This window comes from Saccopteryx leptura, chromosome X (assembly GCF_036850995.1).
Source record: "Saccopteryx leptura isolate mSacLep1 chromosome X, mSacLep1_pri_phased_curated, whole genome shotgun sequence".
NCBI lineage: Eukaryota > Metazoa > Chordata > Mammalia > Chiroptera > Emballonuridae > Saccopteryx > Saccopteryx leptura.
In genome coordinates, this window is record NC_089516.1 from 72279820 (window position 1) to 72293905 (window position 14086).

Consider the following 14086-nt stretch of genomic DNA (forward strand, 5'->3'; position numbering starts at 1 on the left):
AGATATTATTTGCTTGGAGAATCATTTTCCAACCTTTTACTTTGAATCTTCTTTTGTTCTTGCAGCTTAGATGTGTCTCTTGAAGGCAGGATATGGTTTTTGATCCAATCTGCTACTCTGTGCATCTTCATTGCTGGGTTCAGTTCATTTACATTTAGGGTAATTATTGACACTTGAGGATTTCCTATAGCCATTTTATATTTTGTTTTCTGGTAGCTCTCTGTCGTGTTTGGTTCTTCTCTTTTTTTTCTGTCAGTTGTTTCTGTTTAGCAGTGTTCCATACTTTTTCTCATGTTCCTTCTTTTTTTTAAGCTGTATGTTTCATTGGTGGCTTTTTTGTGGGTGGTTATCACTACATTATTAAGAAAAAAATGTTCATATTACAAGAGTCCTTTGTCTTATGAGTGCTTATGCACTCCATCCTCCTTTGCTACTACACATCTTTATCCTCTCACCTTTTAAGTTTTTGTTGTCACAGATTTTCCTTGCTTTTATTGTGACCTTGTTTGAGCTTTTACTTGTAGTTTGGATTTGGTTTGTTCTTTGTATCTGGTCAAATAACCCTCTTGAGTATTTCCTGAAATGGGGGTTTTCTGGTGATAAATTTCCTCAGATTCTAAATTTCTGGAAAAGTATTTATTTCTCCTTCATACTTAAAGGATAACTCTGCTGGATATATTATTCTTGGCTGGTAATTCCCATCTTTCAGTACTTTGATTGTTTAGGTCCACTTTCTTCTCACTTATAGTTTCTGCTGAGAAGTCTGATGATAAGCTAATGAGCTTTCCTTTATATGTTAGGTTCTTCTCCCTAGCTGCCTTGAGGATTCTTTCTTTGTCATTGATATTGGACAATTTTATTATGATGTGCCTTGGAGTAGGTTTGTTTGGGTTGTGGTAACTCAGCATTGTTTGCTTTTTTGATTCGAGGCTCTAACTCTTTCCATAGGCTTGGGAAATTCTCATCAACCATTTGTTCGAATAGGCTCTTCATTCCCTCTTATCTCTCTTCTTCTGATTTTGCATTATTCTTATATTGCTCTTTTTGGTGGAGTCAAACAGTTCTTACAGAGCTCTTTCATTTTTTTTTAATTTGTGAGTCTTCTCTCTGTAGCATCTCTAGTTGGCTGTCTTTGATGTCATTGCTTCTTTTCTCAATCAAGCTTGTTCTATTAGCTAAACTACTACCTCAGTCTTCATGTATTGAGTTCTTCATTTGTTTTTAAATTATTTTTTAATTTTTTAATTTTTTACAGAGACAGAGAGAGAGAGTCAGAGAGAGGGATAGACAGGGACAGACAGACAGGAATGGAGAGATGAGAAGCGTCAGTCATTAGTTATTTGTTCCACATTGCAACACCCTAGTTGTTCATTGATTGCTTTCTCATATGTGCTTTGACTGCAGGCCTTCAGCAGACCGAGTAACCCCTTGCTTGAGCCAGTGACCCTGGGTCCAAGCTGGTGAGCTTTTTGCTCAAACAAGATGAGCACGCACTCAAGCTGGCAACCTCGGGGTCTCAAACCTGGGTCCTTAGCTTCCCAGTCAAATGCTCTATCCACTGCACCACCACCTGGTCAGGTTCATTTCTGTTTTTCAAGTTTCAATCTCCTTGGTTAGATATTCACTTTGTTTTTAATTTGTTTTCTGAGCTCATTAAGTTGCGTATTGATATCTTCTTGCATCTCATTGAGTACTTTCAGAATTTCAATTCTCTATTATTTAACTCCAAAGTTTCCATGTGACAGATTTTTTTTCTGGAAATTTTTCATTTTCTTTCTGAAGTACATCTCTGTCTTGTGTAGCCATAGTATTCGATTTCTTCTTCCTTGATGGCAGTTGAAAGTGGTATTGTTAGGCCCTGGCTGGTTGGCTCAGTGGTAGAGCGTCGGCCTGGCATGCAGAAGTCCCGGGTTCGATTCCCGGCCAGGGCACACAGGAGAAGCACCCATCTGCTTCTCCACCCCTCCCCCTCTCCTTCCTCTCTGTCTCCCTCTTCCCCTCCCGCAGCGAGGCTCCATTGGAGCAAAGATGGCCCCGGTGCTGGGGATGGCTCCTTGGCCTCTGCTCCAGGCGCTAGAGTGGCTCTGGTCACGATAGAGTGATGCCCCAGAGGGGCAGAGCATCACGCCCTGGTGGGCAGAGCGTTGCCCCCTGGTGGGCGTGCCGGGTGGATCCCGGTCGGGCACATGCGGGAGTCTGTGTGACTGTCTATCCCCGTTTCCAGCTTCAGAAAAATACAAAAAAAGAAAGTGGTATTGTTAAAAACTCTAATAAAAATTCAACTACAAAAATGAAAAATTAAAATAAAAAATACAATAAAAATATAAAAATTATGACAAGAAGAAAAACTACAGTAAATTAGATCAAAAGCAAACAAGAAAATCAAAAAGACCCATAATGAATAAGAATAAAATTTAAATTAAAAAAATTTAAATTAAAAAATAAAAATTGGGGCCTTGGCCGGTTGGCTCAGTGGTAGAGTGTCAGCCTGGCGTGCAGGAGTCCTGGGTTCGATTCCCAGCCAGGGCATACAGGAGAAGTGCCCATCTGCTTCTCCACCCCTTCCTCCCCTCCTTCCTCTCTGTCTCTCTCTTCCCCTCCCGCAGCTGAGGCTCCATTGGAGCAAAAGTTTTCCCAGGCGCTGGGGATGGCTCCATGGCCTCTGCCTCAGGCACTAGAATGGCTCTGGTCACCACAGAGCAACGTCCCAGATGGGCCGAGCATCGCCCCCTGGTGGGCGTGCTGGGTGGATGCTGGTTGGGCACATGCGGGAGTCTGTCTGACTGCCTCCCCATTTCCAACTTCAGAAAAATACAAAAAAATAAAATTAAAAAAAAGAAAAATTACTAGATAGAAGGTGACGGAGAACAATCTGACTTTGGGTGATGGGTATGCAACATAATTGAATGACAAGATAACCTGGACATGTTTTCTTTGAATATATGTACCCTGATTTATTGGTGTCACCCCATTAACATTAATAAAAATTTATTTATAAAAAAAAATAAAAATAAAAATAAAATTAGAAAAAAATTTAAAAGAGAAAAAAGAATAAGAAGGGAAAAAAATAAATTTCCACCTTAAGAGGTTTCACCCAGTAGGTGTCGCTGTATTACAACTTTTAGCTCTGTAAAGTTCCTGTGCTGTCCCTCACTGAGATATTTTGTTGCAATGATGTAGACAGGGCTGCAGTCACATTGTTGGGTAGGTCATGTTGTGAGGGCTTTATGGCATCGACCTTATATCTTCGGCTTCATGGCTTCAGCTTTATGACTTTACAGCTCTAACAATGGTGATCCCAGGCTTCTGGGCACTCCTTCCCACATCTCAAAAGACTTGGAGACCAGACATGGAGCACCTCTGTTCTTCAGGGGAGAGAGTGGCTCTGGAGAGTTAGCTGTGAGGTTTATCTCTGCCACTCTCCATACCGTGAGGTGAGGGAGGCAGGATCTGTGAATCTGGTAGGTCACACTTTAGCTTTCTCTGTCTCTGCTGAGTACAGGCTATAGGCAGACTGTGGGAACACTGGCCATGATCCTGCACTCTGGCCACATTGTTTAATCTCCCCCTCTACCCTTCTATCTCACTATTCCTCCCAGCAGAAGGAGACCCAGTCACTCCAAGTTTCCCTCTCCATACCCTTCAGACAAAATCCAAAGAGTCCAACTTTGCCTCCTCTCCATAGTCCAGCAGCGAAAAAAATCCCAGTCACTCCAGGTTTGTCTCCTCTCCAAAGCCCCCCACAAAGGCATTTTATCTTCAACCTCCCTTTACACCCCATCCTACTTTCAGTCCATCCAGTGCGTGGATCTTTCAGACATGCCTGTGAGCCCAGCTGGGGTTACTTTGCTATATTATAATTGTAAATTTTGTTGAAATTTCAAGATGAGAGATCAGGAGTATCTCTGATGCCATCATTACTCTGATGTCCTTTTTATTTATTAGTGTGTGTGTGTGTGTGTGTGTGTGAGAGAGAGAGAGAGAGAGAGAGAGAGAGAGAGAGAGACCAAGAGAGAGAGGGACAGAGAGACAGGAAGGGAGAGAGATGAGAAGCATCAACTCATAGTTACAGCACCTTAGTTGTTCATTGATTGCTTTCTCATATGTGCCTTGACCAGTGGGCTCCAGATGAGCCAGTGACCCCTTGCTCAAGCCAGCAACCTTGGGCTTCAAGATAGTGACCTTTGGGTTCAAGCCAAAGACCATGGGTCATGGCTATGATCTCACATTCAAGCCAGCCACCCCATGCTCAAGGTGGTGAGCCATGCTCAAGCCAGATGACTCCATGCTCAAGCCAGTGACCTTGGGGTTTCAAACCTAAGTCCTAAGCACCCCAGGCCAATGCTCTATCCACTGCACCACCACCTGCTCAGGCTATTTCTTGGTACATGAATGCATTATTGCATGTAGATTACATATAATCTATAGATTATATAGAACTTTATATTGCATCTGAAATATCAAGGAAAAAACTTAAAGTGCAGATTCATAGATCCCACCACAGCAATACAGCAAGACTGGGGATCTGCATTTTTAAGATCTAGCCTGTGTAACTTTAATGAAGATAGATGGTCTGTGGACCATATTTGGAGACTTACAGCCTACTCTAGCTATCCTGGGCCATACTGTAATTCTTTTTATTTTTTTTTATTTTTTTTTCTGAAGCTGGAAATGGGGAGAGACAGTCAGACAGACTCCCGCGTGCGCCCAACCGGGATCTACCTGGCACACCCACCAGGGGCGACGCTCTGCCCACCAGGGGGCGATGCTCTGCCCCTCCAGGGCGTCACTCTGCCGCGACCAGAGCCACTCTAGCGCCTGGGGCAGAGGCCAAGGAGCCATCCCCAGCACCCGGGCCATCTTTGCTCCAATGGAGCCTTGGCTGCGGGAGGGGAAGAGAGAGACAGAGGGGAAGGAAGGGGTGGGGGTGGAGAAGCAAATGGGCGCTTCTCCTATGTGCCCTGGCCGGGAATCGAACCCGGGTCCCCCGCATGCCAGGCCGATGCTATACTGTAATTCTTCATATGCATATGCTCTCTCCCTTGTCTTTGTCCATGTAGTTCCCTGTGGCTGGAATGCCTTCCCCCCAACTGATCACCTAGCTAATCATTATTTGTCCTTCAGGCCTATGTTTAAACCTCTTTTCCTCTGGAAAGTTTTCTCTGACTCCAAATACATGTCAGGTATTCCTACTATATTCTCTCTGAAACTCCATACTTCTTTCTCTTTTAGCACTTAAATAATTACCTACCATCAAGGCAGAAATCATGTCAATCTTGTTTACTATTTTATCCCTAACATACTCGATCACATGACACAATTCATTATAGTCATTTAAACATTCAAACTAATGCCTTATCTTGAATACAGATCCCCAAGGAAACCGAACTTCAATTGACGATTTAAGATCTACATATGATAACATCTGTCAGTCTCAAAAGACAAAAAATTGCCAATCTACCTTTAGACTCAGAGATCCAGGAATCCAATTTCTAATTTGTATGAGCATTCTTTGTAGTTTGTAGCAAAACTGCTGCTACTGCTTCCAAAAACTGTATCCTCTGTAGATGGCACCCCTTAGTATTTGTAAGGCCCAGGGATACACCAAAAGATGTTCTTTGTCATCCCTGACAGTTTCCTATTCAGCAGCATCTTAACAATGGCTTTCATTGTCCAGTATTCCTCAGATATTATTTTTCTTCTGGCTTCATTTCTGAAAAATGTTCTACTACCCCAACTGGGGAGGACATTTTACTTTCCTCTAAATGAGAGGGTTGTAAAGCATTCTTCATGCCATTTCACCTTTTACCCTATCTGCTAACAAGGATGGCAGTTTTAGGGCAATCTGGTTTGCCCAGGACATTCCTACTTTTAACATTGGAAGTCCCCAATCTCCTTTACCCCCACCTCCCAGACCCTGACCACCACCATTTTACTCTCTGTTTCTGTGAATTTGACTTTTATAGATTCCACATACAAGTGATGTCATACAGTATTTGTCTTCCTGTGTACAGCTTATTTCACTTAGCATAATGTTTTGCAGGTTCATTCATGTTTTCACAAATAGAAGGATTTCTTCCTTTCTCATAGGTGAATAATATTCCATTGTATATATACCCTACACTTTCTTCATTCATTAATCCATTGAAAAACACTTAGACTATTGGTCAAAGAATAAAAGATTTTAAGTTATAAAATAAATAATTTATTGGGATATTATAGACAGCATTGTGATTATACCTAATAGTACTGTTTTGCATACTTGAAATAGCTAAAAGAATAGATCTTAAGTATTCTCACCACATACAAAAACAATGGTAATTATGTGAGGTGAGTGATGTGTTGATCAATTTTATTGTGGTAATGCTCATACAATGTATAGGTGTATGAAATTATCATGTATATCTTAAACAATTTCATTGTACAACTTAAACATATAAAATTTTTATTTGGAAATTATATTTCAATAAAGCTAGAAAAAATAAGTATTTCAGAAAAAAAATTTAAAAGACTGTCCCCACATCTCAGGAAAGCCCTCAGCTCTGGGCAAACCAGAGTTCTTGGTTAACCTAAATTTGCACTTACAACAGTAACTAGTTCCCTTTCCCCTCAGATAAGTAAATGTAGGTTATGCATCCCTGAAGCCAATAGGGACTCTTCATTCAAGATTCACAAAAACCACACTGGAACCATAATTTCCACATCCATTATCAGTGCTACTCCATCTTGACTGTTTCTGTGATATATTGCTCTTTTGTCTAAGTATTCTGTCTCTCTCACACACAACACTCAGAAGACTCCCCTATCTCTCACAAGTACACAGATCACACCATAAGAAGCAGCAATACATTAAAAAGATCACAACTCATTATCAAGTAGGATTTATTCCAGGAAGGCAAGGCTGGTACAATATTCACAAATCAATAAACATGACTTCTCACATAACAAAATGAAGATAAAAAAATCACATGATAATATCAATAGATGCAGAAAAAGCATTTGATAAAATCCAGCACCCATTTACAATCAAAACTCTCAGCAAAGTGGGAATACTAGGCACATACCTTAACATAATAAAGACCATATATGACAAACTGACAGCCAACATCATACTCAATGGGCAAAAATTAAAAGCAATCCCCTTAAGATCAGAAATAAGGCAGGGGTGGCCCCTTTCACCACACTTTTTTAACATAGTTCTGGAAGTCCTAGCCACAGCAGTCACAAGAAAAATAAATGAAAGGCATCCAAATTGGAAAAGAAGTAAAACTGTCATTATTTGCTCATGACATGATACTGTACATAGAAAACCCTCAAGTCTCAGCCAAAAAACTACTAAACTTGATACATGAATTAAGCAAGGTGACAGGATATAAATTTTTTATTCATTTTAGTGAGAGGAGGGGAGGCAGAAACAGACTCCTGCATGCACCTCCACTGGAATCCATTTGGCAAGTCCACTAGGGAACAATGCTCTGCCCATCTGGGGCCCTTGCTCTGTTGCACTGGAGCCATTTTTTAGTGCCTGAGGCAGAGGCCATGAAGCTATCCTCAGTGTCTGGGGCCAACTTGCTCCAATCAAGCCATGGCTGCAGGAGGAGAGGAGGAGAGGAAGAGAGGGAAAGAGAGAGATAAGCAAGAGGGGGTGGGATGGAGAAGAAGATGGACTCTTCTCTTGTGTGTCCTGACTGGTAATCAAACCCAGGACATCCACATGTCAGGCCGACGCTCTACCACTGAGCCAATCGGCCAGGGCTAGGATATAAAATCAATATTCAGAAATCATTGGCATTTTTATACACTAACAATAAACTGCCAGAAAGAGAGATTAAGGAAACAATTCCCTTCACTATGCAATAACAAAAATAAAGTATGTAGGGATAAATTTTACCAAGGGGGTAAAAGACTTATACTCAGAAAATTATAAGACATTGAAAAAAGAAATCGAGGAAGATACAAACAAGTGGAGGCATATACTGTGTTTATGGATAGGAAGAATTAACATCATTAAAATGTTCATACTAGCCTGGCCAGGTGGTGGCTCAGTGGATAGAGCATCAGACCGGGACACGGAAGGACTCAGGTTCGAGATCCCGAGGTTGCCAGCTTGAGCGTGGGCTCATCTGGCTTGAGAAAAAAAAAATGCTCACCAACTTGGACCCAAGGTCGCTGGCTTGAGCAAGGGGTTACTCAGTCTGCTGAAGGCCCGCAGTCAAGGCACATATGAGAAAGCAATCAATGAACAACTAAGGAGTCCCAATGAAAAACTGATAATTGATGCTTCTCATCTCTCTCCGTCCTGTCTGTCTGTCCCTATCTATCCCTCTCTCTGACTCTCTCTCTGTCCTTGTAAAAAAAAAATAAAAATAAAAAAAAATAAAATGTCCATACTACCCAAAGCAACCTATAGATTCAATGCAAGTCCTATTAAAATACCAATGGTATACTTTACATATCTAGAACAAATATTCAAAAAATTTATATGGAACCAAAAGAGAACCCAAAAAGCTTCAGCAGTCTTGAAAATGAAGATAAAAGTGAAAAGTATCACACTTCCCGATATCAAGTTATACTACAAGGCACCACTGTAATCAAAACAGCTTGGTACTGGCATAAGAACAGGTGTACAGATCAATGGAACAGAACAGAGAACCCAGAAATAAACTCACGCCTATATGGCCAATTAATATTTAACAAAGGTGGCAATAGTATACAATGGAGTAAAGATAGTCTCTTTAATAAATGGTATTGGGAAAATTGGATAGGTACATGCAAACAATAAAATTAGACCACCAACTTTTTTTATTTTTATTAAGTGAGAGGCAAGGAGACAAGGAGACAGACTTCTTCATACACCCCCGACTAGGATCCACCCAGCAAGCCCCCTACTGGGTGATATTCTGCCCATCTGGAGCCTTTGCTCTGTTGCTCAGAAACTGAGCTATTTTAGCAACTGAGGTGAGGCCATGGAGCCATTCTCAGTGCCCAGGGCCAACTTGCTCAAACCAATTCTGGGAGATGAAGAAAGAGAGAGAAGGCAAAAGGGGAGGTGTGAAGAAGCAGATGGTCACTTCTCCTGTGTGCCCTGACTGGGAATTAAACCCAGGACTTCCACATGCCAAGCCGATGATCTACCATTGAGCCAACTGGCCAGGGATGGTCGACCACCAACTTTCATCACTCACAAAAATAAACTCAAAATGGATAAAAGACTTAAATGTAAGTCGTGAATCCATAAAATTCCTAGAAGAGAATAGGCAGTAGACTCTTCAGACATCTCTTGAAGCAATATTTTTGCTGACATATCTCCTCGGGCAAGTGAAATAAAGGACAAAATAAACAAATAGGACTATACCAAAGTAAAAAGCTTTTGCACAGCATTAACAAAATAAAAAGACATCCCACTCAATGGGAGAATATATTTGCTGTTACCTCTGATAAGAGATTAATAACCAAAATTTATAAAGAACTTATAAAACTCAACACCAGGAAGGTAAACAATCCAATTTTAAAAATGGGCAAAGGACCTAAATAGAGACATCTCCAAAGAGGACAAATAGATGGTCAATAGTCATATGAAAAAATGCTCAATGTCACCAATAATCATGTTCCTAGACCCCAGGAAATTAATATCTATCTAAGCTCCTAGGTCCTAATTTCAAGGCACTCAGTGCCTTGACATTGTCTACTTAATCCCCACCTCCACAAACCTATCCCAAAATTAGGTCTTTCTCAGCAAGTTTTTCATAGATAAAGGAAGAATTAAAGTAATAAAATTATTAAATACCTTCTAAGCAGCACTTTCAGCCTCCCTAACCACCTTCCAGTACACCTGCTATTCTTTCTGGGTTCTTGACAACTGTATGTAATACTGGTGGCTGAGGCCAGATGGATTCGCACTGAATTCAGGCAGAGGGTAGAGAAACTGCGGAACTGGAAAGTGTAGGGCCACACCCATTTATTGGGGGCTCACAGAAACAGGCAGGGTGAATAAACAAAGGAAAACCTGCTTTTTACAGTGGAGGGCAAGGGATCAGGAAAACCTCACCTCACAGTGGTGGATGAAGAAATAAGAAAACTGTACCTCAGTGGCAGGAGAGCGATCTGGGAGAATCGTCACTGAGATAAAGCACTCATAGCTTTTCATAGAGACACACACGTGGCTTTCTTTCTGCCACATGTTCACACACTAATCTTACAAAGTGTTTGCAGCTGGGAAAGCAGCGCTCAAGCCTAACACAGCTGTTTTCCCAACAGCCGTACACCTTTCTGCTGGTTTATAAAGGGTAAGGGAGCCTCTCCAAGTTCCAAAGTCCTTACAAGAGCAGGAAGTCAGACTTGAAATTGATAACTGGTTCTGTTTAGTTTACGATCAGAGGCCTGGCTCCAACTCTGGCTCTTGGCTGGCCTTTGTGAACAGAAAGAAGGAAACCCGTTTTTCATCCTGTTTCCAAAATCCGATTTGTCTGCCTACAAATTTCATGATGGAGTTAGGCGCTTTAGGTGCAGCAGGTGAAAAGTGTTTCATTCCTGATGAAAATCCCTGGGCCCAAACCCAAGACCCTCCCTCTTCTCACAGCAGTTCACAGACTCCTAATCTGTGATTGCCCCACTATCTCCCAAGCAAAGCAAACGTAATTCCAGCTCAGCCTGGCCCTGGCAGCATCTCCCTTAAGTCTTTGTTGCTTACCTGAATTAGGAACATAAACCTCCAGGAACTGATTGAGCTTAGTTCTGTGGGACAGTGACAAGTGTTCTGAGCTGGAAATAAGCAGCCCAAGACTCTTAGGCCCACCGCTGTCTCAAATCACTTCCTTTGAGGCCTAAGCTTTCTCAGCTAGAGAGTAAAAAATATAGTGGCTTCCTAGCCAGCCTTCACAGGGTTTTGTATAGAAAATGAAAAGCCCTATTCAAAAATAAATAACATGCCTGACCAGGCTGTGGCGCAGTGGATAGAGTGTCGGACTGGGATGCGGAAGACCCAGGTTCGAGACTCCGAGGTCGCCAGCTTGAGCGCAGTTTCATCTGGTTTGAGAAAAAGCTCACCAGCTTGAGCCCAAGGTCACTGGCTCAAGCAAGGGGTTACTCAGTCTGCTGAAGGCCCACGGTCAAGGCACATATGAGAAAGCAATCAATGAACAACTAAGGTGTTGCAACGCACAACGAAAAACTAATAATTGATGCTTCTCATCTCTGTTCCTGTCTGTCTGTCCCTGTCTATCCCTCTCTCTGACTCTGTCTCTGTAAAAAAAAAAAAAAAAAGACTCATCAAGATTGGTAGAAGGGCCTGACCAGGCAGTGTCACAGTGGATAGAGCACCAGACTGGGATGCTGAGGACCCAGGTTCGAGACCCCGAGGTCACCAGCTTGAGCATGGACTCATCATCTGGTTTGAGCAAAAGCTCACCAGCTTGGACCCAGGGTCGCTGGCTTGAGCAGGGGGTTGATCCGTCTGCTGGAGGCCCACGGTCAGGACACATGTGAGAAAGCAATCAATGAACAACTAAGGTGTTGCAATGAGGGGCTGATGATTGATGCTTCTCATCTCTCTCTGTTCCTGTCTGTCTGTCCCTCTCTCTGACTCTCTCTGTATCTGTAAAAAAATAAATAAATAACAGTCATCCTAAAATAAATAAATAAATAAATAAATAAATAAATAAATGGCAGACAATATGGTATAAATTTGTTCATCTCACAGTCTCTCAGCCCCAATCCCAGGGCACAGTGAGTCCCTGCTTAGAGAATAAGAGTGTTACTTGAAGGACGAAGGAGCAGTTAAAATATGTCTTGTCTTCTCAAGCTTCATTCTCTACCATTCCTTGATTTTGAAGGTTATCTAAATTGAAGGTAATGTGGGTGGCATGTGAAGAATGTGTTTGGGGGTTTGGGGGGTGATCCCCAGCAGACATGAGAAAGGCCCAGGCATGAGTCCCTATATGTATGAGCAAACATTGTAATAGGGGGACTAGGGATGCCAAGAGGCATAACAGCTAATGTACCCAAAGTGTGTGGGTCATATCCATGCACAAAGGCTTGTGCAAGGATTAGATCCCTTCTCACTGCAATCCTAGCTTAGCTCCAGTCTATGAAGACAACTGAAGAGACCAGGCTCTGCCCTCCAGGAACTCATTCCTATAATGAAGAAAAGAGATACCCACAGACTTGAAGAAGTAACTTGCTTTTTAAGAGATGTGTTGTTGTTGTTGACAGACAGAGAAAGAGTCAGAAAGTCAGAGAGAGGGACAGATAGGAACAGACAAGACAGGAAGGGAGAGAGGTGAGAAGCATCAATTCTTCATTGCAGCACCTTAGTTATTCATTGATTGCTTTCTCATATGTGCCTTGACCGGGAGGCTACAGCAGACTGAGTAACCCCTTGCTCAAGCCAGCAACCTTGGGTTCAAGCTTGTGAGCCTTGCTTAAACCAGATGAACCCACGCTCAAGCCGGCGACCTTGGGGTTTTGAACCTAGGTCCTTTGCACCCCAATCCAACGCTCTATCCACTGTGTCACCACCTGGTCAGGTAAGAAATGTTTAATTTGAGCTATCAAATTTGAGGTTTTACCAGCCAACTGAAATGGATCTTAGGCTCCAGAAAAAGGTAGAGTCTAGAGGTAAGCATTTGAGAATCATCTTGAAAGAGATCATTGTAAAAAGCCATGGTAGTTAATACAGTCTCTCAGTAATCTGAGAGATACCTTTTAAAGCAAGAATTGAAGAGGGCCAAATAATGGACTCCTGGGTCCAATTAATTTAAGAAAAAGGAGGAAGAAGTACAATGGTTCAACCAGGGAGACTAAGAAATAGAAGTCAGGAAATAGAAGGAGAACCAAAAGGAGAACATTAAGAAAATCAAGGGAGGGAAGTTACCAGAAAGAGAGTGAGCACAGAGAAAAGTACTCAAGAAAATGAGGACAGAATGAAGGCTATTTGATTTGGTGACCTTTCAAATAGTAGTTACAAATAAGCCTTGAGGGTGACATCTAGACAGCAGAGAACTAAGGCCTAAGAGGCAGGGTTGCCAGAGCTGGTACCCTGGTTTGAAAGTTTGGCGGGTCAATGACAGGATGGAGGGAGCAGCCACATTCTTACATGAACATCAAGTTCAAGCAGAGGACTTTCATGGTGAAGGAGAGCTGGACTTTCTGTCCTCGCTATTATTCCCCTATTAAAATCACCTTAGACTCTGTGATTTCTTTCCTATCTTCTTCTGAGCAAGGTGGTTTCCATTTGCTGCCTTGTCCTACCCTAATTCTAATAGGATGCAATAAAATTGACTAAAGAAATATAGAACCACTGCAAATATTTACTCTTTGACTCCTACTGGGATCTGCCAACAGTCTAACATAATTTCTAGTCATCTCATGTTCACTCCCCAAATAAGTGGTTTCAATTCTTGTCCATATTCCTTAATGTACTGGCCTCCACATACTCTTTCTTGGAAGATGATCTTATTTCCTGCTATATGTATAAGATAGTCTTATTAGGACCAAGCTCCTTCTACTGTACCTCAAATATCTCAAACTCTGCACCCTTGCTCTCACTCTCTTCATTTCTCTTGTCTTTGAGAACTCCAGTGACCCAATTCATGCCTTTGATTCAGTTCCCATGAGTCCCCTCCAGAGCTCTGCTCCCTCATTTTATCTCCTCTCAGATGTATTAATATGTATGAATCTTGTCACTCCAACAAGACCCTGAACTCCATGTGGCAAAAACTGTGTTACGCTGTTTCATAGTTTTGTTTTGTTTTGTTTTGTTTTGTTCTGTTTTGCTTCGTTTTTGAGAGAGAGAGAGAGACAGAGAAAAAGACAGACAGACAGGAAAGAAGTAAGGAAGAACAATAAGAAACACCAACTCAGACAACTTAGACAAGACAGGAAGGGAGAGAGGTGAGAAGCATCAATTCTTCATTGCAGCACCTTAGTTGTTCATTGATTGCTTTCTCATATGTGCCTTGACTGGGAGGCTATAGCCAAACCAGTGACCCATGGCTCAAGCCAGAGACCTCTGGGCTCAAACTAGCAACCATGAGATCATGTCAATGATTCCACCCTCAAGCCAGCAACCCTGTGCTCAAGCTGGTGA